Consider the following 27,689-nt stretch of genomic DNA (forward strand, 5'->3'; position numbering starts at 1 on the left):
TTTCTTCTGAGTATTCTTCATCCAGTTATGGGTGAGCTTCAAAGTTTTCCATTTTGGGCCCAGCACAATAGCGTAGTGGTTAAAGTCCTCACCTTTCACATGCCAGGATCCCATATGGGCACTATTTCTAATCCCGGCGGCTCTGCTTCCCATCCAGCTCCCTGCTTGTGGCCTGGAAAAGCAGTCAAGGATGACCCACAGCCTTGGGACCCTGCACCCACATGGGGTGCCCTCGCTCCTGGCTTCGGACTGACTGAGCTCCAGCCATTGCTGCCACTTGGAGTGAGCTATCAGATGGAAGATCTTCCTCTCTGTCTCTCCTCTCTGTATATCTGACTTTGTAATGAGAATAAATAGAAGTTTTGCATGTTCTCATGATGCTAGCCTGCTACCTTTTATTTATTCTGTCTGTACATTTCCCTCAAACAAGTTTTAGGAGGCCAGTTGATTCTGATGACTTTCCTGACTTTCACTCATTTTGGAGAATGTTTTTCAATTTATAAAGGATAGTTCTACTCAGCCAAGTATTTTTGGCTGATAGGCTTACTTTTTCTTCACAACTTGAAATAAACCATTCAATTCCCTCTTGGCCTATAAAATTTCTGTTTGACAATGTTGTTTGTTTAGTGGAGGTCCCCTTGAAAACGACAGTGCTTTCCTTTTGAGAATGAACAATTGTTTGTACTTAAAAGAGCCGGACCACAATAGGTCAAGGGAACTTGGATCTTTTCTGATCCTGTCAATTGACATCCTATGGGCCTTCTGTACTTGGAGGTGTACTTATTAAGATCAGGGAAGTTATGACCTGTTTCATTGAATATGCGGCATACTCTCTTCCTCTCAGGAATTCCAAGAAAGTGTTCATTTCAGTAAGGTCTCAAAGCTCTCGGGCTGCTTTCATTCCCTTTCTCACATTTTTAAAAAAGCTTACTACAAAATATTGAACCTGTCTTCAAGTTCAAATATTTTTTTAATTCTGTTGATCCTCATTTATCTTGACTTTCAACTATTTTCATTTTTAATTTTTCTTTAAGACATACTTGATTTGCAAGGTAGATAAAGAGGGGGAGACAGATCCTCCATCTCAATGGCTGGCATCAAGGCCTGGGCCACTGGATAGCCAGGAGCCTGGAGCTCTGTCCCTCTTGTAGCTGACAGGGACCCAAGTACCTCTGCCCTCTTCTGCTGCCTCTGCAGACATATTAGCAGACATCTGGATCCAAGGTAGAATGGCCAAGACTTGAATCGGAGCTCATAGGAGATCAGTACACAGGCAGTAGCTCAGCCTGCTGCTCACAAGAGCCAGTCCACAGTTGATTTTGTAATATCTGTTCAATTCCTCAAGGTCAGTCCTTGCCAAATTTCTCATATCATGCATTGATTTTCTAATTTCATTTTCTGTTGAAGTGTCTTATGTCTTTTTGAGTGTTCCACATCATTCTTTTTGGATTCTTTATTTTATTGGAAATGCAGGTTTACAGAGAGAAGCAGAGACACAGAAATATCTTCCATCCACTGGTTGATTCACCCAGTGTCCAGAATGGCCAGAGCTGAGCCAATCCAAAGCCAGGGGCTTCTTCCAGAACTCCCTCATGGGTGCACAGTCCCAAGGCTTTAGGCGATCCTCTACTGATTTCCCAGGCCACAAGCAGGGAGCTGGATGGGAAGCAAAGCATCCGGTATTAGAACCAGTGTCCAAATGGGATCCCGGCATGGTTGAAGTGAGGACTTTAGCTACTAGGCTACTGCACCAGACCCCTTAACTGCCAAGCTATTGCGCCAGACCTCTCCCGTGTAAATTCTCAAATTTACTAGCATTCCTATGTATGCACCCTTAATTCTAATGTCGGTGTACACTAGGTATTAATGTTAAACACTTCAACAATGTGGTAGTAGTATCTTATAGTATAGACAATTCTATATGTAAAACTTGCAAGGTTCATTTCTCAACATGCTTAAGCCTTTAGTATTTTGTCCCAGCTTTTCCATTCTACGATAGCCATACTTCTGTAGGACAATATTCTACAAGCAATTCTCTTCCTTAATAACCTGCTTGTTTGCTCGATTTACATTTTGAAACAATCATGTAAGACTCCAAATTAAGACATTCTATAAAGGAGACTCGCAAGATGGCCGACATAGGAGGAAGACTGTGAGAGAGCTCACAGACAGAGAGGGCTAGAACGCGACAAAAGCGTAAGTGGAGCAGCATAGAACTACAGGGAGAAGAACGTGAAGTTCCCTGGACAGTGTGGAGCCAAAAAAATCCACACAACTCGGAAGAGCAACCAGGGAAAAACAAAGCAAAGGACAGGGAAGACGACTTTCCGCTCCTGACCTGCTGAGTCACCTCTGAGTGCAGACGCTGAAAGCCGCCGAACCCACCCAAAGACCGACCTGAAGACGCTGTGGCCGTGAGGACCGGAGGTGATTGGGACCCGCTGGCATCTGCTCACCCTGGTCACCAGGACTCGCCAGGACCTGCCCCGCTGCGGACACCAGGACCCTGAATCACCGGGACCCGCCGGCATCTGCCCACCCTGGTCGCCAACCCCCGGGACCTGCACCAGCCGCAGCCTCCAGGCTCCATCGCGACCCGCGCGGAGACCAGCAACGGACGCAGCAGTCGGGAGACGCACTGGCGGCCAGGATTCCCACCAGAGGAAGAGGCAGACTGCAAGAACCTGAGGTTTGAGTGAGTTGGGTGGGGACAGTGGTGGGTTGGAGGCTTCGGGAGTTGGCCCCCCAGGGGCACGGACAGAGCCTGAACACAATTGGCCTCCCCGCCCCTCCCCCCCCCCCAGGCTCCAGCCTCTAGAGACACAGGGCGAGTGCCTTGAGACTGCCAAAACTGTGTCTGGGAGAAAGGCAAAAGGCACACTGGATACTCCCCTGTGCCTTTGCGGTGTGGCACTCAGCTGGGCGGTGCTATCCCACAGGAACCCAAGCACGCCTCTGGGCTGGGCAGTTCCCTGCGTGCTGGGGTGGGCGGACCTGCGCAGGAGGCGTTTCCAGAGAGCACCTGGAACACGCCCTATAGTCCCTTGCTCCGAGCCCTGTGATCCAATAAACAGGGTGCGCGCACAGAGAGTGCCTTCACTCCCCCACGCCCTGTGGTAGCATACCTGTAGGGGACGAGCTGAGAGTGCGCTTTGAATCCTCTGGGCCCTGGAAGAGGCGCCCTGAGGTCCAGTGTTCTGGAGACGCACCAAAAGTGCCTTGAAAATTCCCACACCCTGCTACTCCACGCCTGCAGACTCCGATCTCTACAGGATAGTGCTTGGAGACCCCTCAGCACACTGGTGCCTAGGTCTCTCAAAAAAGAAACACTAACACAATGGGAAGAAATACCAGAAAAGGTAATGATCCAGGTGAGAGTGCCAACACCCTACCAATAAAGGATCGAAAGCCAATGTCTATTTCGGAGATGCGAGATGAAGACATAGAAGATCTACCAGACAAGGAATTCAAAAAAATAATGTTAAAATATGTCAGAGACAATGAGAAGAATTGGGAGGACTTCAAGGAATTCAAGAACCACATAGCCTCAGAAATACAACAAATGAAAAGTAAAATCCTTGACTTAGGGCACAAAATTGAGAGCCTAACCAACAGAACAAATACAGCAGAAGAGAGGATCTCTGAAACGGAAGACACACAAAACGAACACACCCAGTTCATGAAACAGCTGGAGACAAGTCTGAACAAAGCCAATAAGACCATACAAGAAATGAAAGACAACCTCAGAAAATCAAATATTAGGATTATTGGCCTTCCTGAAGGAGCGGAAAAAGAATCAGGAATGCAAATGGTGCTCGACGAAATTATACAGGAAAACTTTCAAAACACTTGGAACATGAATCCAGCTCAAATCCAGGACGGTCAGAGGACTCCCAGCAGATATGACCCAAAGCGATCTTCACCCAGACATATGGTGCTCAAGTTCCACTCCAACGAAGACAAAGAAAGAATCCTGAGACAAGTACGAAGCAGAGAAAAGATCACATACCAGGGAAAACCAATCAGGATCACGGCTGACTTTTCTGAAGAGACCTTACAAGCAAGAAGAGAATGGACAAAGATCTTCCAAATCCTGAATCAGAACAACTGTCAACCAAGAATGTTGTACCCAGCAAAGATCTCATTCGTATTTGAGAACGAAATCAAATACTTCCACAGCAAAGAGAAATTAGAAGAATATGCCAGCACAAAACCAGCTCTACAAAATCTCCTTAGAAATGCACTAATTCCAGAAAAAAAGGAGGTGAATCATAAGCAAAGATGGCAAACAGGAAGGTCTCCCCACTAAAGTCCACACAAGGAAGGGCAATAACACAGATATCAACACCCACAAAAACAAGTATGGCAGGGCAAAATCACAACCTCTCAATTTTAACTCTCAACACAAATGGCCTGAACTCACCAATCAAAAGGCATAGATTAACAGAATGGATTATCAAACAGCACCCAACTATCTGTTGCCTACAAGAGACACATCTAACCAGAAGAGATTCAAAGAAGCTGAAAGTGAAAGGTTGGAAACAGATATTTCATGCCAATGGACGAGAAAAAAAGGCTGGGGTAGCTGTCTTAATTTCAGATGATGTGGACTTCAATCTGACACACATCAAAAAGGACAGGGAAGGACATTATATATTGGTGAAGGGACTGATCCATCAGGAAGTAATTACCATTGTGAACATATATGCACCAAATTCAAACGCACCTAGCTACGTGAAGCAATTACTCACGGACTTAAGGGGAGACATAGATATGCACACAATAATAGTGGGTGATCTTAACACCCCACTAACAACTATAGACAGATCAACAAAACAAAAACTCAACAAAGAAACAACAGAACTCATACAAACAATAGAACAACTGGACTTGGTTGACATTTATAGAATTTTTTACCCTAAGGCCACAGATTATACATTTTTTTCAGCAGTACATGGCACCTTCTCCAGGATCGACCACATGATAGGACACAAAGCAAACCTAAATAACTTCAAAAAGATAGGAATCATACCATGTACCCTCTCAGACCACCACGGAATGAAGCTGGAAATCAGCAATTCAAAATGCCCCAGGAAATACAGAAACTCTTGGAGGCTGAACAATATGCTACTAAACGAACAATGGATCAGAGAAGAAATTAAAGATGAGATCAAAAAATTTATGGAAACCAATGAAAACTCTGACACAACATTCCAAAATTTGTGGGACACTGCCAAAGCAGGGCTACGGGGTAAACTCATCGCAATTGGAGCTCATGTCAAGGCCCAAGAGAGGCGCCAAATACAGGAACTAAACACACACCTCCAGGAACTGGAAAAACAACAGCAGAAGAGCCCCACACACAATAGGAAACAAGAAATCATCAAAACAAGGGAGGAAATCAACCAGATAGAAATAAAAAAAACCATACACAAAATCAATGAATCAAAAAGCTGGTTTTTTGAGAAGATAAACAAGATAGACACTCCACTGGCCCGACTGACAAAGAAAAAACAAGAGAAGGCAAGAATTAACAGCATCAAAGATGAAAAAGGCAACATAACAACAGACACCGCATCCATTAAGGCCATAATCAGAAATTACTACAAAGCACTGTACTCCAACAAATCAGAAGATCACCAAGAAATGGAAAAGTTCTTAGACTTCTACCACTTGCCAAAACTTAGCCCAGAGGCAACAAACGACCTGAACAAACCCATAACTGAAGTAGAGATTGAATCAGTGATTAAAGACCTCCCAACAAGGAAAAGCCCAGGCCCAGACGGCTTCACTCCAGAATTCTACAAAACATTCCGAACAGAGCTGACCCCAATCCTCTACAAACTCTTCAAAACAATAGAAAAAGAGGCAACCCTTCCAAACTCATTCTATGAAGCCAACATTACCTTAATCCCAAAACCAGACAGAGAACTAACAGAGAAGGAAAACTACAGACCTATCTCTTTGATGAACATTGATGCTAAGATTCTCAACAAAATCCTAGCCAACAGAATTCAAAAACACATCAGACAGATCATTCATCCAGATCAAGTAGGATTCATCCCTGGAATGCAGGGATGGTTCAACATTCGAAAATCTATAAATGTGATACACCACATCCAAAAACTGAAAAACAAGAATCACATGATAGTATCAATAGATGCGGAAAAAGCTTTCGACAAAATCCAACATCACTTCCTACTAAAAACCCTAACCAAGGTAGGCATAGATGGAAAAATCCATAACATAATTAAAGCAATATATGAAAAACCCAACACCAGCATCATACTGAATGGAGAAAAGCTGGAACCCTTCCCACTGAGATCTGGAACAAGACAGGGATGTCCACTTTCTCCACTACTATTCAACATAGTCCTAGAGGTACTCGCTGAGGCCATAAGACAAGAAAAAGAAATCAGAGGAATCCAAATGGGAAACGAAGAAGTCAAGCTCTCACTATACGCAGATGATATGATTCTTTATGTAGAAGAGCCAAGAGACTCAATACAGAGACTGCTAGAACTTGTACGAGAGTTTGGTAGAGTGGCAGGGTACAAAATTAATGAACAAAAATCAACAGCCATAGTGTATGCGAACAGCCCCAAGATGGAAAAAGACTTAACCAGCAAGATACCATTCAAAATAACAGAGAAAAGTAGGAAATATCTGGGAATAAATCTAACCAAAAATGTAGAAGACTTATTTGAAGAAAACTACAATCTGCTTAAAAAAGAAATTGAACAAGACCTCAAAAGATGGAGTAATATCCCATGCTCCTGGATAGGTAAAATCAATATCATTAAAATGTCTATACTGCCAAAAGCAATATATACATTCAACGCAATCCCAATCAAATTGCCCAAAATATTCTTCATGGAACTGGAAACAATGATCCAAAGGTTCATCTGGAAGCACAAAAAACCACGGATAGCTAGAACTATCCTGAAGAACAGGAAGTTAGCAGGGGGAATCACAGTTCCGGACCTCTGGACATACTATAGGGCAGTGGTTATCAAAACAGCGTGGTACTGGCACAAAGATAGAGAGGAAGATCAATGGAGCAGAATAGAAACGCCAGAAGGAAACCCACACAGATACAGCCAAATAATCTTTGACAAAAAGACAAACGACAACCCAGGCAAATGGGAAGGTCTGTTCAATAAATGCTGCTGGGACAACTGGTTGATAGCCTGCAGAAACAAAAAAATAGATCCACATCTCTCACCATACACTAAGATCAGATATAAATGGATAACAGATCTAAACCTATATCCAGAAACCTTCAAACTTTTGGAAGAAAATGTTGGAAACACACTGGAACACTTAGGGGTAGGCCCTCACTTCCTAAAAAAGACTCCAGATGCAGTAGAAATCAAGACCAAAATAAACAATTGGGACCTCATCAAACTAAGAAGCTTCTGTACAGCTAGAGAAACAATCAACAAAGTAAAAAGGCAACCCACAGAATGGGAGAAGATCTTCGCACACGACATAGGTGATAGAGGGCTAATATCCAGAATATACAAAGAGCTACAAAACAACCAAAATGTCAAAACAAACAAGCCACTCAAGAAATGGGCACGGGAAATGGGCAGACACTTCACAAAGGAACAAACCCAAATGGCAAATAAACATATGAAAAAATGCTCAAGTTCCCTGGCAATAAGGGAAATCCAAATTAAAACATCAATGAGGTACCACCTAACGCCAGTAAGACTGGCCCACATGAATAAAAGCACCAACGACACTTGTTGGCGAGGTTGCGGGGAAAAGGGAACCCTACTCCACTGCTGGTGGGGCTGCAGGCTGGTACAGCCTCTATGGAAATCAGTATGGAGAATATTCAAACAACTCAAATTCAACATACCGTATGATCCAGCAATAGCACTCCTAGGAATATATCCAGAACACTTGTTTTATGAGAAACCAACATGCACTCCTATGTTCATAGCAGCACAATCAGTAATTGCAAAAACATGGAAACAACCAAAATGCCCATCAAAAGAGGATTGGATAAGAAAGCTATGGTTCATCTACTCCATGGAATACTACTCAGCTATTAAAAAAAACAAAATGCAGTTCTTTGTGGCCAAATGGGCCAAACTGGAAACCATAATGCTAAGGGAAATGAGCCAATCCCAAAAGGTTAAATACCACATGTTTGCCTTAATTTAAGATGATATGATGTTATGTATAACATGTTATGTTTTGAATGTTATATGTTGTGTATAAACTAAAATTGAAGTATAGGTGAGGTGGTCACAGAAGGTGGCTGGGAACCCGCATTTACTTTTAACATATTGGTTACTCATTACTATGTCAATTAATTCCATAATGATGTAAATTTTTGCTGATGGTATGTTGGAGCTTTCAATTGACTGGGATGATACTCTGCTGGCTCTGTCATCAGACCAGAGAGGGTATACCTAAGAAACCGTTGAACTTGACGGGACAATAAGATGCTGGACTCTATGTTTGGTATACGCTTGCAATGGGGAAATCTCAACTGAACTTGAGCTGTGGTTATGCAATAAGGTGGAGGAATCCACCATGGTGGGAGGGTTTGGGGAGGGGTGGGGAGAACCCAAGTATCTATGTAACTGTGTCACATAATACAATGTAATTACTGAAGTTAAATAATAAATAATTAAAAAAAAAAAGACATTCTATAAATAAAAACATACCACATTTTAAATACTATTGCTTTAAGCAAGTCTTACCCATTTCTCCCAATTTGTAGAAACACGTTTTAACACAAACCTGCCTCAAAACCGGGAATGAGAAGTTTTTCCAATAACCTTCTCGATGATGAGGGAATTTCCCCTGCTCAAATCGCAGGTGATAATCACAATGAGGACTTGAAGGAGCCCAAGGTCCTGAATTCGTTCCAAAGGGCAGACTGCAAGCATGCGCCTCCCTTTTGCACGGCTGGTAAGTCTGGAGCTGCTTCTTGGCTTCTGTTTCATTTTATTACTTTTTTAAAGATTTATTTATTTTTATTGCAAAGTCAGATATACAGAGAGGAGGAGAGACACGGAGGAAGATCTTCCATCCAATGATTCACTCCCCATCTGAGCCGCAACGGCTGCTGCGCGCCAATCTGAAGCCGGAAACCAGGAACCTCCTCTGGGTCTCCCACGCGGGTACAGGGTCCCAAAGCTTTGGGCCATCCTCGACTGCTTTCCCGGGCCACAAGCAGGGAGCTGGATGGGAAGTGGAGCTGCCGGGATTAGAACCGGCGTCCATATGGGATCCCGGGGCGTTCAAGGTGAGGACTTTAGCTGCTAGGCCACGCCGCCGGGTCCGCTTCTGTTTTATTGAATTCAAGAGAACCAAAAAATTTCAATTTGGCTGTTGTCTTAACTAATACATTCCTAGATAGTCTCTTATCAATAAGATGAAAATCACTTAAAAGGAGATGTTAAAACACTGTTGTTCTTCACAAGGAATCAGACTTCAGTTCCATTGTCTTACAGGAAAATTCAGAAATTATACACATCATAACCAATTTCACTATCTAATTTCAAACTGTTTTTCCTGTAAGGCAAAATCTCACTTCTTTCTAAATAAGAACAAATAATTTAAAATCTGGACCAATTTCATGATTAGGAAACATTTTGACCAATGGACATAAATACTCATTTACTTTATGCTAAATTTGATGCCTCATATGCTATTTTATAATATTGTGAGATTACAATCAAATTATTTTAAAGGACAATTATATTATCCAAGTTCTGTCTCAATCTTTGAAGGTTCTAGGGATCCTACTAGAACTTTCAAAGTCAGGAGACTTGGTTTCAAACTCTGAAGAATTGAGGTGTAAATTAAAGTACACTTAACATGTAACTGAATATGTGAATGGATACTGAATTTTAGACCTGATCAGTGCCAGGACAACACTGTAAGCTGAAGACTAAGCAGCAAGAAAACGGTATAGGAGCCTTAGCCCAGCAGAGGTGGGGAGTTGGGTCTGACCAAGTCCTGTAAGATGAGTTAGACCTCTCTCAAATTACGTACCAGGAGAAAGGGGGCCAGTTGTGGTCCGTCCCATCTTGTCTGTCAGTCATACACAGACCCAATTCTGAACAAGAACAACTAAATTCACAACACAGATAGAAGTCTTGTCTGGACAGAAGTAATAGGACTCTAACTGACTAAACAAACATGCACAATCACTACACACGTCAGAACAGACATAAAATTCAACCTTTTGTGACTTCCAACCTCTTCTTTGACATACTTCAACCTGGAAATGTTTCGTAAAGCAAGCACATAGGTTCATCTCGTGCTTAGCGTTAATTTAACAGTGGATTTGGTCCACTGGTTACTTTTATGTATAACTGCTAGATGAAGTTACAGAACAAGTTTCCATTTTTTTCTTATGAATGTTACATCGCTTATGTCTTACCCTGTCCCTCCCAGCTAGGGGTTAGGGCTATGAGGTAGAGCTAGAGAAATTCAGGCCCTAAGGGTGGCCTGGGTGAGGTCATGAGAAAGTGGAAAAGCAGTTAAGGGCAAAGGTGAAAGTGGTTACAATGGAGAGGAAATCTGTGTGCTACCCAGTGAGGAGAGCAAATGGAGACCTTCAGACAGGGGGATGGGCCCGCCCTCGCAGCAAGGCCAGGATCATGGGGTGATGGGATTATCATCCAGCCTTACATATGCCTGAGCCAATTCTAGGAGCAAATGTACACCATAAAGGCTGTCGGAGATCTCGCAAAATAATCCTTTTATCTAAAGTTTCGCTAAAACTACAGCAAATAGTTCCTTCTACTGTGCTGATCGTTGACATGGCTCACAATAGGTTACATAGACAAGATTGGACAGAAAAACGTCTGCTGCAGCCCCTCTTCCTTCCTCATGGTTTGTTGGTAAAAGGGCAGGATTTTCCCAATCCAAGCAATTGAAAGAGGTGACCCACTTCTATGGCCCATAATGGCAGTCAATGGTGCTGAGGTAACCTTGAAGGGAGGCTGCCAGCCTGTTGCTGTTTCTTCGAACCCATTCAAAATCATTCATTCGTGCCGGGCTGCGTGGTCTAGCGGCTAAAGTCCTCGCCTTTAACGTGCCGGGATCCCCTATGGATGCTGGTTCTAATCCCGGCAGCTCCACTTCCCATCCAGCTCTCTACTTGTGGCCTGGGAAAGCAGTCGAGGATGGCCCAAAGCTTTGGGACCCTGCACCCGCGTGGGAGACCTGGAAGAGGTTCCTGGTTCCCGGCATCAAATTGGCATGCACCAGCCCATTGTGGCTCAGTTGGGGAGTGATTCATTGGATGGAAGATCTTCCTCTCTGTCTCTCCTCTATGTATATCCGGCTTTCCAATAATAATAAAATCTTTTAAAAAAAATCACTCATTCAAGAAGGGACAACAAGCTTTGCTGGTTCAGTCTTCACATCTAAAGGCTAGCTCTCTGACCCCGATCAATTGGCAGATCTAATTCAGAAGGTAAGTATAAGCTCTGGGCACCCCTCCAATAGACAAATGCACCCACTGGAGGGGACTGCCCTCCTGGACAAGGGCAGCCATAAGCATGAAAGAATTTGAAAATGCTCACACTTGAAACAATTTCTTAGGGCAATAATGAGCAAGTAGCCTTGGCCCAGGGAGAGTTAGGTTCGCTCCTGGCATGGCTTTAAGTCCTGCATTCCAGGAATCACACTCCACTGGGCAGTTCCCTTCAGGGATAACCCTAATGGGAAAGGCCTGGAGTACCTCACACTGCCCGAACAGAATGCTTGCAACTGGGGCTGTGCTCTGACTTCCCTTGAGCTGGGGGTGGTTTCCTGCCCTCTGAGCTGCCCAGAAGCTCTGGTTGGGGCAGCTGAGGTGGGCCAGGGCCAATGTCCTGAGCATCAGTTTTGCTCTTCCCTTGCCAAGCATTGTGGGAAAATAAATTAACCAATGTTACCAATGGGTGCCAATTTGACCAGGGTCCCTCAGACCTTGAGTGCCTGAGCACCTAGGATTTCTAACCCTCGAAAGTTCAGCATGTAATTTAGCGCCTTAAGCGCAGGATGATCAGGTTCCTCACCATTACTGCCCATGTTTAAGGACAGTAGAGGAGAGTGGCCCTCAGATACCCCGTTGGGTTGTCCGGCCAAGGAGATCCTGTGCAGAGTTTTGGGTAACGCCCAAGTGTCACATTGGACAGAAACCGCCAGTCCTCACACAAGTTCACCCCAGAGCCATGCATCCAAGGCCATCTCTCAAAGCAGGAGATGAGAGGTTAGGCGCAGCATTGTCTTTTTCCCTATCACCTACCTTAACTTCAAGCTGTCAGGGGATTCGACTGGAGATAAGCTGGGAATGGGGGCGGGGGCGTGTGACCACCTTCGTGCAGGGCTGTGGGGTGCCAAGGGTCACTTACACAGAGTACACTACAGCTCGCCAGGAGGATTACAGCACTAAAGGTGAGTCCCAAGAAAAGAAGGCGACCTGAAGAACCACAACTTGTGTGAGGATGTGCTTCACTCAGGAGGAGTGAGGAGGGGGCAGGGATAGAGGGGAGGAGCAGAATGGGGGGCCCCTGCGGCTGGAGGGGAGGAGCAGAGTGGGGAGCTGCCGCTGGTGGAGGGCAGGGGACAAAGTGTGGGGTGGCCTTGGATGGAGGGGAGGGGAGCCAGGGAGCAGAGCAGAGTGGGGCCCCTCGGCGGGAGGGGAGGGAAGGGGAGCCTGGGAGCAGATCGGAGCAGACTGGGGGGGCCCGCAGGAGGGGAGCTGCAGTTTGGAGGGGAGGTCACGGAGCTGAGCTGAGTGGGGGGCATCCCACAAGGAGGGAGCTGGGGTCTCACAGCAGACCAGAGCAGCAGAGCAGCAGAGCAGCAGAGTCCCTTCGGAGCGAGGCGCCCCCCCGCCCCGAGGAGGTGGCCAGGGTCCAGGAGCAGAGCGACTGCAAGGGAGGGGATGGGAGCCAGGGAGCAGAGCAGAGTGGGGCCCCATGGCTGGAGGGGAGGGGAGCTGGGGAGCGGATCTGAGCAGACTGGGGGGGGGGCCCGTGCGGGAGAAGAGCCCTGGAGGGGAGCACCTGAGCAGAGCAGACAGGGGGGTCCTGTGAGTGGAGGGGAGCCGAGCCCCGGAACTGAGCAGCGGGGGTGGTCGCAGAGCAGAGCAGAGTCGGGGGATCTCGTAAGGAGGGGGCCAGTGTCGCAGAGCTGAGCAGCAGAGCAGCAGAGCAGCAGAGCCACATTGGAGCAGGGCGGCATGGCGAGGAGGTGGCCAGGGTTGCGGAGCTCAGTGGAGCAGAGCAGGAGAACAGAAGAGCAGAATAGCAGCAGAGCCCCTTCAGAGCGGGGCGGAACAGCAAGGAGTGGGCCAGGGTCCTCCAGCAGAGCCCCTTCTGAGCCCAGCGGCCCCGCGAGGAGGGGGTGGGGTCACTGAGCAGAGCAGCAGAGCAGCAGAGCCTCTTAGGAGCAGGGCAGCCCAACCAAGGAAGTGGCCAAGGTCCAGGGGCAGAGCAGTAGAGCAGCAGAGCAGCAGAGCAGCAGAGCAGCAGAGCAGCAGAGGCCCTTCTGAGCAGGGAAGCCCCGCTAAGCCCCACCAAGGAATGCTTCACCCTCCTACAGGGGCATCCTGGATTCAAGACCCTTTCTCCTGCTGCAGACCACCTGTGGACCATCAGCTGCCACTGATGTGCCACCTGAAGCAAGAAACTCCAACAGCTGTCGTGTCTTCTCCACAGAGGCTTTCTCACCAGGAGAGGTAGAGTAGCAGCATGCCTGGATGCCTTGTTGGTGCCCGCTGCTCTCTCAGCACGGAACAGCCAAAGTTGTGCCAGCAAGGGGGACAGGTACATTCACCGGCCTGTTGAAGGAGCTGCTGAAGAAACTGGTAAGGGATGTTGTCGGGTGGTGTGGGTTGTGGCGGTTGGGGAGGGGTCCTAAGGTGTCAAGCCTCAGCCTGTGAGGCAGTGAGGCAGTATGGGTGCTGCTTCAAGACCTGACAGCATCCTCTGCAGTCCAGCTCCCTGCTGATGGTGCTAGGAGAGCAGCGGACGATGCTGCAGGAGCTTGTGCCCCTGTGGCCCCTGTGGCCCTGTGCCCCTATGGGACATGTGGAGGAAGCTTCTGGTGTCTGGGCTTGTCCTGGCCCAGCCACATCTGGCTCTGGTGGTGGTCCCTGGGGAAGAGAGGCAGCAAATGCAAGAAAGATTGCTCTCTCCCTCTCTGTTCCTTTGTGTTTCAAACAAAATATGACAGATCCAGGCAGGCACTCAGGCAAGAAGGAAGGAAGCAAAAGAAAGCTGCTGTCCTGGGTGGTAGGGAGTGTGCTGTGTGCTGTGCTGTGGCTCTAGACTGCTTTTGTCTGCCAATGCAGACCCCAAGGGTGTGCGTAGGGCTTCTGTCCTGGGACTTCTGTGCAACCTCTCCCAAGCGTGTCCTTGAGAGTGAATTTCTCTTAGGCTGGGTTTGTTTCCCTTGTTTGTGCAGGAGAGCCTGGAGGAGCGTCCTGCAGTGAGTCCTGCTGTCTACGACAGGGCGCATAAGCTGCCCTTTCTACCCCTGGTTGGCTGAGGCATTTTGAGCACTAGAAGGTCCAGCCCCAGCCATCCTAGTGTCAGGTGGGAATCCCGGACAGAATTCCTTTATATGTGTCCCTTGAAGATTGGGCTCCAAGGCCAAACAGCCTGCATACGAAGGATCAAGAGGGGGTGGAGGATGCTTGTGGCCTTGCATCAGCTGGGTCACTGTGCTAGGAAGTGGCTGTCTGTCTTCACCAGCAAGGTACAACCTAGGGCACAGGGAGAAAACTAAAAGCTGGAGTTCCACGTCACGGTCCCCAGAGGCCCTGTGGGAAGTGGAGTCCCAATGTCAGCAAGCACACGAGCCCTATGGGAGCTGGAGTCCCATGTGAGCGTGCCCACAGACCTTCTGGGTGCTGGAGTCCCACATCAGTGTGCCCTATTGCCCTGTGGGACCTGCAGTCCCATGTCTGCATGCCCACGGGATCTCTTTGACCTCGATCCTAATTCAACATCCCCCAAACTCTGGGGAATCTGGAGTCCCACCTCAGCGTGGCAATCGACATTCTGAGACCTGGAGTTACACACCAGCTGACTACCAGTAATCTTTTGCAGATGAGGTCCCCGGAAACCTTTCCGGGATCCAGCAGCAGAGGATCCTGCACCCTGCTGGTGTCCAGCAGCAGAGGATCCTCCACCCTGCTGGGGTCCAGCAGCAGAGGGCCTTCCTCTGCTGCTGGTGTCCGGCAGCAGAGAACACTCCTCCCAGCTGGGGTCTGGCCGCAGATAACCCTTGTCCCTGCTGAGGTTCAGCAGCAGAGGACACTCTTTCCTGCTGGGGTCTGGCAGCAGAGGACCCTCCTCTCTGCTGGGGTCCTGCCTCAGAGGACCCTCCACCCAGCTGTTGTCTGGCAGCAGAGGACCCCACTCAGTGCTGGGGTCCGACAAGAGTGGAGCCCCCTCCGGTGCAGGTGTCCGGCACTAGAGGACACCCCTCTGCAGGGGTTTGGCAGCAGAGGATTCTTCTCTCTCCTGGGGTCTGGCACCAGAGGACCATCCTATTCTGCTGGGGCCCAGCAGTAGAGCACCCACCACTACTGTTGGACCCTAGCAGAATGGAAGCATCAGAGGACCCTCCTCTCTGCTGGGGTCTAGCAGCGGAGGACCCTCCTCCTGCTGGGGTCCAACACAAGAGGACCCATCTCTCCTTCTGTGGTCTGACACCAGAGGACCCTTCTCTTCTGCGGGGTTCCGGCACAAGAGGAGCCTCCACCCTGCTGGGGTTCTGCAGCAGAGGACCCTAGTCTGATGCTGGGAATCAGCAGCAGAGGACACTCCTCTGCTGCCTTTCCCCAGCCGAGAGGAAGAAGCAGATGACCCTCCTCTCTGCTGGGCTCCAGCACCTGAGGAACCTCCTCCCTGTTTGGGTCCGGCAGCAGAGGACCCTACTCTCTGCTGATGTTCGGCACCAGAGCACCCTCTTCTTTGCTAAGGTCTGGGAGCAAAGGACCCTCCTCTCTGCTGGGGTCTGGCAGTGGAGGACCCTCCTCTCTTCTGTGGTCCTGCACCAGAGGATCCTCTTCTGCTCCTGGGGTTCCACACCAGATGACCCACCTCCCTGTTGCTGGGGTCCAGGCCCAGAGGACACTCCTCTACTGCTGGGGTCTGGCACTAGAGGACCTTCCTCTGTTGCTGGGGTCTGGCAGCAGCAGATCCTTCTCCCAGCAGGGGTCCCGCAGCGAAGGATCTCTACTGCTGCTGGGGACGGCACCAGAGGACCCACCTCTCTGCTGGGTTCCAGCACCTGGGGACCCTCCACTCTGCTGGGGTCGAGCAGCAGAAGACAGTAATCTCTGCTGGGATCCGGATGCAGTGAACCCTCCTCTGCTACTGGTGTTCAGCAGCAGAGGAGACACTCCTGCTGCTGGGGTCTGGCAGCAGAGGACACTCCGCTTCTGGTGGGGTCGACAGCATAGAAACTTTGTCTCTGCTCAGGTATGCCAGCAAAGAACCATATTCTCTGCTGGGGTCCAGCACAGGAGGACCCTCCTCTCTGCTGGGGTCTGGCAGCAGAGGACCCTCTTCTCTGCTGGGGTCTGGCAGCAGAGGACCCTCCTCTCTGCTGTGGCCTGTAAGCAGAGAACTCCTCTCTCTGAAGCGGTCCCAAAGAAGAGTACCCTCCTCTCTCTTGATGTCCGTCATGAGAGTACCCTCCTCAGCTGCTGGGGTCCGGAACCAGAAGACCCTCCTCTGCTGCTGCGGTCCAGCACCAGAGGACACACTCTCTGCTAGGGTCTAGCACCGGAGAACCCTGCTCTCTGCTGGGGTCCAGCAGCACTGGACCCTCCTCTCGGCTGTGTCCAACAGCAGAGGACATGGCTAGGCTCTCTGCTGGGGTCTGACAACACAGGACCCTCCTCTGCTCCTCGGGTCCGACATCAGAGGATCCTCTTCTCTGCGGTTTCTGGAAGCAGAGGACACTGATTTGATGCTGGGGACCGACAGCAGAGAACAATAATCTGCTGCTGGAGTTCAGCACCAGAGGACCATCCTCTCCTGCTGCTGTCTTGCAGCAGAGGATTCTCCCCCCTGCTGGGGTCTGACAACAGAGGACCCTCCTCTGTTCCTCGGGTCAGGCACCAGAGGTCCCTCCTCTGTTGCTGTCATCTGGCAGTAATGGACCTTCCTCCCTGCTGGGGTCCTTCAGTAGAGGACCCTACTCCCTGCTGGGGTCCGCCAGCAGAAAAGCCTGCTCCCTGCTGGGGTCTGACCGTACCACAGGACTCCCCTCTCTACTGTGTCCAGTAGCAGAGGAGCCTCCTCTACTGCTGGGGTCCGGCACCAGAGGACCCCCTTCTGCTGCTGGAGTCTGGCAACAGAGGCACACCTCTCTGCTGAGGTCCAGCACAAGAGGACCCTCCTCAATGCTGGGGTCCAGCAGCAGACGACCCTCCTCTCTTCCACGGTCCTGCAGCAGAGAGCCCTCCTTTTATGCTTGTTTCCAACAGCAGAGGACCCTCCTCTCCTGCTGGACCCCTGCAGCAGAGGACACTCCTCTGCATCTGAACCACAGAAGAGAGGAAATTGCAGAGGAACATCGTCCACTACTGGACCTTAAAGAGAGGATGCAGCAGAGGACCATCCTCTTCTGCTGGGGTCCAGGAGAAGAGGAACCTCCTCTCTGCTGGATCCAACAGCAGAGGACATTGCTTTGCTGCTCGGGTCCTACAGCAGAGGAGCCTCCACTGCAGCTCGGGTCTGGCAGCAGAGAATTCTCTTCTCTGCTGGGGTCCAACAGCAGAGGACCCTCCTCTGTTGGGTCTTGCAGCAGAGGACACTGCTTTGCTGCTGGAGTCCTACAGCAGAGGACAATCCTCTGCTGCTTGGGTACGGCAGCAGAGGACCCTCCACTGCTGCTGGGGTCCAGTACCAGAGGACTCCCCTTTGTGCTGAGGTCCAGCAACAGAGGACCCCCCTCTGCTTCTGAGGTCCAGCACCAGAGGAACCACTTGTGCTGCTACGGTCCGGTACCCGACGACTCTCCTCTCCTGCTGGGGTTCAGCACCAGAGGACCCTCTACTCTGCTGGGGTACAGCACAAGAGGACCGCCTTCTGCTGCTTGGGTCAGGCAGCAGAGGACCTGCCTCTGCTGCTGGACCCCAGCTGTTAGGAAGCTGCAAAGGACCCTCCCCTCCTGCTGGACCCCTGCAGCAGAGGACCATCATCTGCTGCTGGACCACAGCATAGGGGAAGTTGCAGAGGACCCTCACACCCTACTGGACCCCAAAGAGAGGACCCAGCAGAGGACCTCTTTTTTTGAGTCTGCAGCAGAGGACGCTCCTTCCTGCTGGGGTCCTCAGCAGAGGACCTTCATCCATGCTGGAGAGCCTTGGATGAGCATCCCGCACTGAGTGCTGATGGCCACGAGAGGGCACCCAAAGCCGCCATTCTTTCTTTTCTTTTTTTCTTTTCTTTTCTTATCCTTTTGGGTTTTTTTACAGGTTTATTTATTTTATTCCAAAGTCAGATATACAGAGAGGAGGAGAGACAGAGAAAAAGATCTTCCGACCGATGATTCACTCCCCAAGTGAGCCACAATGGCTGGTGCACGCTGATCCAAAGCCAGGAACCTGGAGCCTCTTCTGGGTCTCCCATATGGGTGCAAGTTTCCAAAGCTTTGGACCGTCCTTGACTGCTTTCCCAGGCCACAAGCAGGGATCTGGATGGGAAGTGGAGCAGCCGGGATTAAAACCGGTGCCCATATGGGATCCCGGCTCGTTCAAGGCAAGGACTTTAGTTGCTAGGCTACGGAACTGGGCCACAAGCTGCCCTTTCTACCCCTGGTGGGCTTAGGCCTTCTGAGCTCTAGACAGTCCAACCCGAGCAATCCTAGGGTGAGGTGGGGGTCACAGACAGTATTCTGGTACACGTGTTGTTGAAAGATCAGGGCTCCAAGGCCGAACAGCCCACATACCAAAGCCTGGGATGGGTGGAGGACGCTTGGGGCCTAGCATCAGCCCGGGCCTCTGTGATAGGAAGTGTCAGGGTGCCTTTAAGAGCAAGGCACTTAAAGAACCCTGGGAGGTGGTGTCCTATGTCAGCATGCCCACAGGCCCTCAGGGAGCTGGAGTCCAACACCAGCATCTTGGAGGCCCTGAGAGCTGGAGTCCCGCACCTGCGTCCCACAGGACCTCTGTGAGCTGTTGTTACACACCAGCCCACTGGGGTTGTACTGTGCCAGATGAGGTCCTGGGAAACCTTACCGCCACCCAAATTCCTTGCAGAGCCCCCTGAGATGCAGGCTCTGGGCGTTCTTTGGCAAGTGGAGCATCTCCCTGATGAGCTACCAAGAGGGATTCTGGACTTTTATTTTTTTTCATTCCAAAGTCCGAGATACAGAGAGGAGGAGAGACAGAGAGGAAGATCTTCTGTCCGATGATTCACTCTCCAAGTAAGCTGCAACAGCCGGTCCCCTCGGCACCCACTCTGCTGGGGCCTCAGCGAGAGGGTCCCCCTCAGAACCGCATCCTTCGCTGCTGGGGCCTCAACGAGAGGGTCACCCTCGGGACCCCCTCTGCTGGGGCCTCAGCGAGAGGGACAGCCGCAGCCCCACTCCCTCGATGCTGGGATCTTAGAGTGAGGGAACCCCGAACCCCCCTCTCTCTCTGCTGCGGTCTCAGTGAGAGGGACCCTCGGTCCTCCTTTCTCTCTCTCTCTTTCTCTCTCTGCTGGGGCCTCAGCAAGAGGTTCCCCTCGGGACACTCTCTGTGGGGGCTTCAGGGAGAGGGACCGTCTGCTGCCCTCTCTCTCTGTTCTTCTCTGGTGGGAACTCAGCAAGAGGGTGCCACTTGTACCCCACCTCTCTCTCTGCTGGGGCCTCCGCGAGAGGGACTCACAACCACCCCCTTTCTCTCTCTCTCTCTGATGGGGCCTCAGCGAGAGGGACCCTCTGAACCAGAGCCTCTATCTCTGCCTGGGCATCTGAGAGAGGGTCCGCCTCGGGACCCCGTCTGCTGCGGCCTAAGTAAGATGGACCACGGGACCCCCTCCCTAGCTGCTGGGGCCTCAGTGACACGGACCAACAAGCACCCCTCCATCTCTGCTGGGGCCTCAGTGACAGGGTCCCCCTTGGACACCCCTTCTCTCTCTGCGAAAGGGACCCCTGGCGACTCCTCCCTTGCTGCTGGGCCTTAGCAAAAGAGACCACTCTGGACCCAATCTACTAGGGCCTCAGCGAGAGTGTCCACCTTGGAACCTCCCCTGCTGGGGCCACAGTGGGAGGGTCCCCCTCGGACCGCACGTCTCTGTCTGCTGGGGCCTCAGTGAGATTGTCCCCCTCGGATCCCTCCCTCTCTCTCTGCTGGGGCCTCAGCGAGAGGGTCCCTCTCGGGTCCCCCTCTGCTGGGGCCTCAGTGACAGGGACACCCGAAGCCCCTCTCCCTATCTGCTGTGACCTTAGCAAGTGAGTCCCCCTTGGACACCCCCTCTCTCTGATTGGCCTTAGCAAGAGAGTCCCACTAGGGACCAACTGTGCTAGGGCCTCAACGAGAGGGACCCCTGGCACCACCCACCCTCTGCAGGGGCATCAGCAAGAGGGTCCCCCTCAGAGTGCCCCTCTGTCTCTGCTGTGGCCTCAGCAAGAGGGTCCACTCGGGACCCAATCTGCTGGGGCCTCAGCAAGAGGGTCAACCTCGGGACACACACTCTCTTTCTCTCCTCTGGGGCCTCAGTGAGAGGGTCCCCTTCAGACTCCCCTCTCTCTCTGCTGGGGACTCAGCGAGCGGGTCCCCTTGGGACCCACTCTGCTGGGGCCTCAGGGAGAGGGTCACCCTCGGACCCTCCCTCCCTCGCTGCTGGGGCCTCAACAAGAGGGTCCCACTCGGGACAACCTCTACTGGGGCCTCTGAGAGAGGGACCCTTTCTTTGCTGGGGCCTCAGTGAGAGGGACACTCCCAGCCAGAGCCTCTTATCTCTGCTGGGGCCTCTAAGAGAGGGTACCCCTCGGGACCCGATCTGCTGGGTCCTAAGTGACTGGGACCCCCAGAACTCCCTTCCTCCCTGCTGAGGCCTCAGCTAGATGGACCCCCAGAGCCCATCTCCATCTCTGCTGGGACCTCAGTGAGAGGGTCCCCCTCGGACATGCTCTCCATCTCTGCTAGAGCCTCAGCGAGAAGGTACCCCTTGGGACCCCCTCTCCTCAGGCCTCAGGAAGATGGTACCCCTCGGGTACCCCCTCCATCTCTGCTGGAGCCTCAGCGAGAGGGTCACTCTCTGGAGCCACTCTACTGAGGCCTCAGCGAGAGGGACTCCCTCGAGACCCCCCCCTGCTGGGGCCTCAGCGAGAGGGTCCCCCTAGGAACCTCTGCTGGGGCCAGAGCGAGAGGTTTGCCCTCAGGACCCCCTCTGCTGGGGTCTCAGCAAGATCATCCACCTTGGGAACTCCTGCAGGGGCCTCAGCGAGAGGGTCGCCCTCGGGACTACTTCTGCTTGGGCCTCAGTGAGAGGGACGTTTTGCCCCCCCTTTCCCTCCCTATCTCCTGAGGCATCTGCGAGAAGGTCCATCTCAGGAGCCCCTCTGCTGGGGCTTCAGCGAGAGGAACCCCCTGCAAACCCCTCCCTCACTGCTGGGGCCTCAGTGAGAGGGTCCCCCTCGGGACCCCCTCTGCTGGGGCCTCAGCAAGGTGGAACCCTGGCGACCCCTCTCTGGCTGCTGGGGCCTCAGCAAGAGGTACTCCTTGGGACCCCTTCTGCTGGGGCCTCAGCCAGAGGGACACCTGGAGCCATCTAACCTTTCTGCTGGGGCCTAGGCGAGAAGGTACCACTCGGGACCCCCTCTGCTGCGGCCTCAGCGAGAGTGCCCCCTGAGCCCCCTTCCCTCTCTGTGTATGCCTCAGCGGGAGGGTCCCCCTCGGGACCCCCTCTGCTGGAGCCTCAGCGAGAGTGTTCCTCTTGGACCCCTCCTCTCTCTCTACTGTGGCCTCAGCGAGAGGGTCCCCCTCGGGACCCCCTCTGCTGGAGCCTCAGCGAGAGAGATCCTCATTACCTGACCCTCTCTCTCTGTTGGGGCCTCAGCGAGAGGGTCCACCTCAGGAACCCCTTCTTCTGGGGCCTCAGTGTGGTGTCCAAGGGTGTCAAGCCTCAGCCTGCCAGGCAGATGGCCTGTATAGGTGCTGCTTCAAGTCCTGGTTGTTTCCCCTGCAATCAGGCTCCCTGCTGATGATCCTGGGAGAGCAGTGGAGGATGGTGCAGGGGTTGTGCCCCTGTTCCCCGTGAACCTTTATGACATGTGAATGAAGCTCCTAGTTCCTGGGCTTGTCCTGACCCTGCCACAGCTGGCTCTGGTGGAAGTGAGCCAGCAGATGCAAGAAAGTTTGCTCTGTCTCACTCTCTCTTCCTCTGTGCTTCAAAGCAAGCAGGACAGAGGGATACAGGCAGGCAGGAAGGAAGAGAAAGAAAGCTGCTGGCTTCCTGGGAGGGAGTGTGCTGTGTGCTGTGTACTGTGCTGTGGCTCTAGACTGCTTTTGTCTGCCAACGCGGACCCCAAGGACATGTGTAGTGTTTCAGTCATGGGACTCCTGTGCAACCTCTCCGAAGAATGTCCTTGAGAGTGAATGTCTCTCAAGCCAGGTTTGTTTCCCTTGTTTGTGCAGTAGAGCCTGGAGGAGCGTCATGCAATGAGTCCTGCTGACCACGAGAGGGTGCGCAAAGCTGCCCTTTCTACCCCTGGTTGTCCTCAGGCCTTTTGAGCACAAGAAGGCCCAGCCAGAGCCATCCTAGTGTTAGGTGGAGGTCCATTACATTGTTTCTGGATATGTGTCGCTGGAAGATTGGGGTCCAAGGCAGATCAGCCCTCATACCAAGGTCCAGGAGGGTTTGGAGGACACTTGTAGCTTTGCATCAGGCTGAGGCTCTGTGCTAGGAAGTGGCTGTGTGCCTTCACCAGCAAGGTACAACCTAGGGCACGGGGAGAAACTTGGGAGCTGGAGTCCCACATCAGCGTGCCCACAGGACCTCTGAGAGCTGGATTCCCACATCAGCGTGCCAACAGACCCTCTGGGACCTGGAGTTGCACACAGGCTGACAAGCCCTGATTTTTCACAGGTGTGGACCCCAGAAACCTTTACACCACCTGCTTTCCTAACTGAGCAACCCTAGGCAGGCCCTTGGCTTTCTTTACCAAGTGGAGCAGCTCCCTGATGGGCTGCAGAGAGGCCTTCATGTGGTTTTGCATGTGTGGAGTGGCAGTTATGGTGATACAACACACGGTATTCCTCTGCCTAGCTCGGTGGGTGAGTGCTGTGTGCTGTGTCCTGTGGTTCTAGACTGCTTTTGTCTGCCAATGCAGACCCCAAGGCCATACGTAGGTCTTCCGTCCTGGCACTCCTGTGAAACCTCTTCAAAAAGTGTCCTTGATAGTGAATTTCTCTCAGGCCAGGTTTGATTCCCATGTCTGGGCAGGAGAGACTGGAAGAGCGTCCTGCCGTGAGTTCAACTGTACACGAGAGAGCATGCAAAGCTGCCTTTCTACCCCTCGTGGGCTCAGGCCTTTTGAGCACAAGACGGCCTGGCCCAAGGCATCCTAGCGTCAGGTGGTGCTCCTGGACAGTGTTCCTGGACACAGGATGCTGGAATATTGGGGTCCAAGGCAGAACAGCCCGCATGCCAAGGTCCAGGAGTGTGTATAGGATGCCTGTGTCCTTGCATCAGCCCAGGCCTCTGTGCTAGGAGGTGGCTGTGTGCCTTCACCAGCAAGGAACATCAGAGGGCACTGGGGAAGCCTGCGAGCTGGAGTTCCACGTCAGGGCACCCAGAGGCCCTGTGGGAGCTGGAGTCCCACATCAGTCTCTCCCACAGGGCCCTCTGAAACATGGAGACTCACATCAGTTTGTCCATGGTCCCTCTGAGAGTTGAAATCCTAGGTCATTGTGCCCACGCACCCTCTGTGTGCTAGTGTCCCACGTCAGTGTGCCCATGGACCCTCTGGGACCTGGAGTTACTCAACAGCTGACTAGCACTGGTCTTTCTCAGATGAGATCCTTGGAAACATTTACACCACTCTCTTTCCTCACAGAGCACCATTAGGGGCAGGAACTAGGTGTTCTTTAGCAAGTGGTGAAGCTCCCCGATGGGCTGCACAGAGGCCTTTGTGCATTTTTGCATTTGTGGAGTGGCACTTAGTGTGATACACCACTCGGCCTTCTTCTGCTTAGCTGGGTGGAATCTGGGCATGTGGGCTCCTAAGCCAGGAGCAGGTGGATGGGTAAGTAAGCACCAGAGGTCACCAGTCATCTGGAATAGGAAGTCCCAGGCCTTAGCGGCTGCAAGAGCACCCTGGACATGCATTCTCACTGTCTAGCAGGGATGGTGGATGGGGAGCCACCAAACCTGCAAAAGGGAGGGCCTCCCATGCCATCTTCAAGAATGGGATCACAGGGACCATATTCCATTCTACAAGGCATCATATTAAACATGTGTCGTGTGCATTGGAGGCATGAATTTGGTTCCAGAGTGCCCTGTCAAATGCAATTGCCCTCTCGTTCACCAGGGAATGCTTCACCCTATTCCAGGACCATCCTAGATTCAAGACCCTTTCTCCTGCAGCGGACAACCTGTGAACCATCAGCTGCCACTGGTGTGCCACCTGAACCAAGAAACCCCAACAGCTGACGTGTCTTCTCCACAGAGGCTTTCTCACCAGGAGAGGTAGAGTAGCAGCATGCCTGGATGCCTTGTTGATGCCCGCTGCTCTCTCAGCACGGAACAGCCAAAGTTGTGCCAGCAAGGGGGACAGGTACTTTCAGTGGCCTGTTGAAGGAGGTGCTGAAGAACCTGGTAAGGGATGTTGTCGGGTGGTGTGGGTTTTGGTGGTTGGGGAGGGTTCCTAACGTGTCAAGCCTCAGCCTGTGATGCTTGTGTGCAGTTCAGCTGTAAGGGTGCTGCTTCAAGACCTGACAGCATCCTCTGCAGTCCAGCTCCCTGCCGATGGTGCAGGGAGAGCAACGGAAGATGGCGCAGGGGCTTGTGCCCCTGTGGCCCTGTGCCCCTGTGGGACATGTGGAGGAAGCTCCTGGTTCCCAGGCTTGTCCTGGCCCAGCCACATCTGGCTCTGGTGGTGGTCCCTGGGGAAGAGAGGCAGCAAATGCAAGAAAGATTGCTCTCTCTCTCCCTCTCTGTTCCTGTGTGCTCCAAGCAAACAGGACAGATTCAGGCAGGCAGGCAAGAAGGCAGAAAGAGAGAGATTGCTATTGGCCTCCTGGCAGGGAGTGTGCTGTGTGCTGTGTGCTGTGCTGTGACTGAAGTCTGCTTTTGTCTGCCAATGCAGAACCCAAGGGTATGCGTAGGGCTTCTGTCCTGGGACTTCTGTGCAACAGCTCCAAAGTGTGTCCTTGAGAGTGAATGTCTCTTAGGCTGGGTTTGTTTCCCTTGTTTGTGCAGGAGAGCCTGGAGGAGCGTCCTGCAGTGAGTCCTGCTGTGCATGAGAGGATGCATAAGCTGCCTTTTTTCCCCCTGGTTGGCTGAGGCATTTTGAGCAGTAGAAGGTCCAGCCCCAGCCATCCTAGTGTCAGGTGGGAATCCTGGACAGAATTCCTTTATATGTGTCCCTTGAAGATTGGGCTCCAAGGCCAAACAGCCTGCATATGAAGGATCAGGAGGGGGTGGAGGACGCTTGTCGCCTTGCATCAGGCCAGGCCTCTGTGCTAGGAAGTGGCTGTCTGTCTTCACCAGCAAGGTAGAACCTAGGGCACAAGGAGAACTAGAAGCTGGAGTTGCACGTCACGGTCCCCAGAGGCCCTGAGGGATGTGGAGTCCCAGTCAGAAAGCCAATGAGCCCTTTGGGAGCTGGAATCTCATGTGAGGGTGCACACGGACCCTCTGGGAGCTGGAGTCCCGCATCAGTGTGCCCTATGGCCCCGTGAGACCTGGGGTCCCATGTCTGTGTACCCAAGAGTCCTCTTGGACCTCGATCCTAATTCAGCATTCACCAATCTCTGTGGAATCTGGGGTCCCACGTCAGCGTGTCCATGGACCCTCTGAGACTGGAATTACACACCAGCTGACTAGCACTGATGGTTCGCAGATGAGGTACCCAGATAACTTTCCGGAATCCGGAAGCAGAGGAACCTCCTCCCTGCTGGGGTCCGGCAGCAGAAGACCCTCCCCTCAACTGAGTTCCGGTAACAGAGGACCCTCCTCCATGCTGGGGTCTGGAAGCAGATGACACTCCTCTGCTGCTGGGGTCCGGCACAAGTGGACCCCCCTCAGATGCTGGGTTCTGGTAGCAAAGCATCCTCCTCACTGCTGGGTTCTGGCTGTAGAGGACCCTCCTCCATGCTGTGGTCTGGAAGCAGAGGACACTCCTCTGCTCCTGGGTTCTGGCACCAGAGGATCCTCCTCTGCTGCTGAGGGGGGCAGCAGAGGATTTTCCTCCCTGCTGGGGTATGGCAGCCGGGGAACCTCCTGCCTTCCGGGGCCAAACAGCAGACTATCTTCCTCTTCTGCGGGACTGCTGCAAAGAGGTTCTCCCCTGCTACTAGACCACAGCAGAGAAGAAGTTGCAGAGGACCCTCCCCTCATGCTGCACCTCAGGGAGAGGACGCAGGAGAATACACTCCTCTTCTGCTGGGGTCCGGCACCAGTGGACTCTCCTCTCTGCTGTACCCCAGCAGAGAGGAAGCTGCAGAGGACACTCCTCTCCTGCTGGGCATCAAACCGAGGAAGCAGTAGAGGACACTCCTGTTCTGCTGGGGTCTGGCAGCAGAGGTCCCTCCTCAGTGTTAGCGCCAGGGAGCATAGGAGCCTCCTCTCCTACTAGGGTCCAGCACCAGAGGACACTCTTCCCTGATGGACTTGGGCCCAGCAGCAGGGTCCCTCCTGTCTGCTGGAGTCCGGCAGCAAATGACCCTCCTCTCTGCTGGGGTACAGCAGCAGAGGACCCTACTCTCTGCTGATGTTCGGCACCAGAGCACCCTCTTCTTTGCTGAGGTCTGGGAGCAAAGGACCCTCCTCTCTGCTGGGGTCCGGCAGTGGTGGACCCTCCTCTCTTCTGTGGTCCTGCACCAGAGGATCCTCTTCCACTCCTGGGGTTCCACACCAGAGGACCCACCTCCCTGCTGCTGGGGTCCGGGCCCATAGGACACTCCTCTACTGCTGGGGTCTGGCACCAGAGGACCTTCCTCTCTGCTGGGATCCGGTACCAGAGGACCACCCTCATCTGCTGGCATCCGGTACTGTAGGAACCCCTCTGCTGCTGGGGTCCATCAGCAGAAGACTAGCTTCTGCTGCTGGTATCCAACAGCAGCGGATCCCCTTGTGCTGCTGTGGTCTGGCAGCAGAGGATGCTGCTCTGCTGCTGGCGTCCCACAGTAGAGGACTCTTTTCTGCTGCTGCACCCTTGCAGCAGAGGCCTTCCTTTGCTGCTGGACCACAGCAGAGAGGAAGTTGCAGAGAGTCCTCGTCCCATACTGGACCCCAAAGAAAGGACGCAGCAGAGGACCTAGTCTTGTGATGGCGTCTGGCAGCAGAGGACCCTTCTCTCTGCTGGGGTCTGGTACCAGAGGACACTCCTCAGCTGTTGGGATCCAGCAGGAGAGGACTCCCCTTCTTTGCTGGGTTCCGGAACCATAGGATCCCCCTATGCTTCTGTTGTCTGGCAGCAGAGTACCCCCCTCTATTGCTGGGTTCCAGCACAAGAGGATCCCCCTCTGCTGCTATTGTCTGGCAGCA

This window comes from Ochotona princeps, chromosome 2 (genome assembly GCF_030435755.1).
Source record: "Ochotona princeps isolate mOchPri1 chromosome 2, mOchPri1.hap1, whole genome shotgun sequence".
Taxonomy (NCBI): domain Eukaryota; kingdom Metazoa; phylum Chordata; class Mammalia; order Lagomorpha; family Ochotonidae; genus Ochotona; species Ochotona princeps.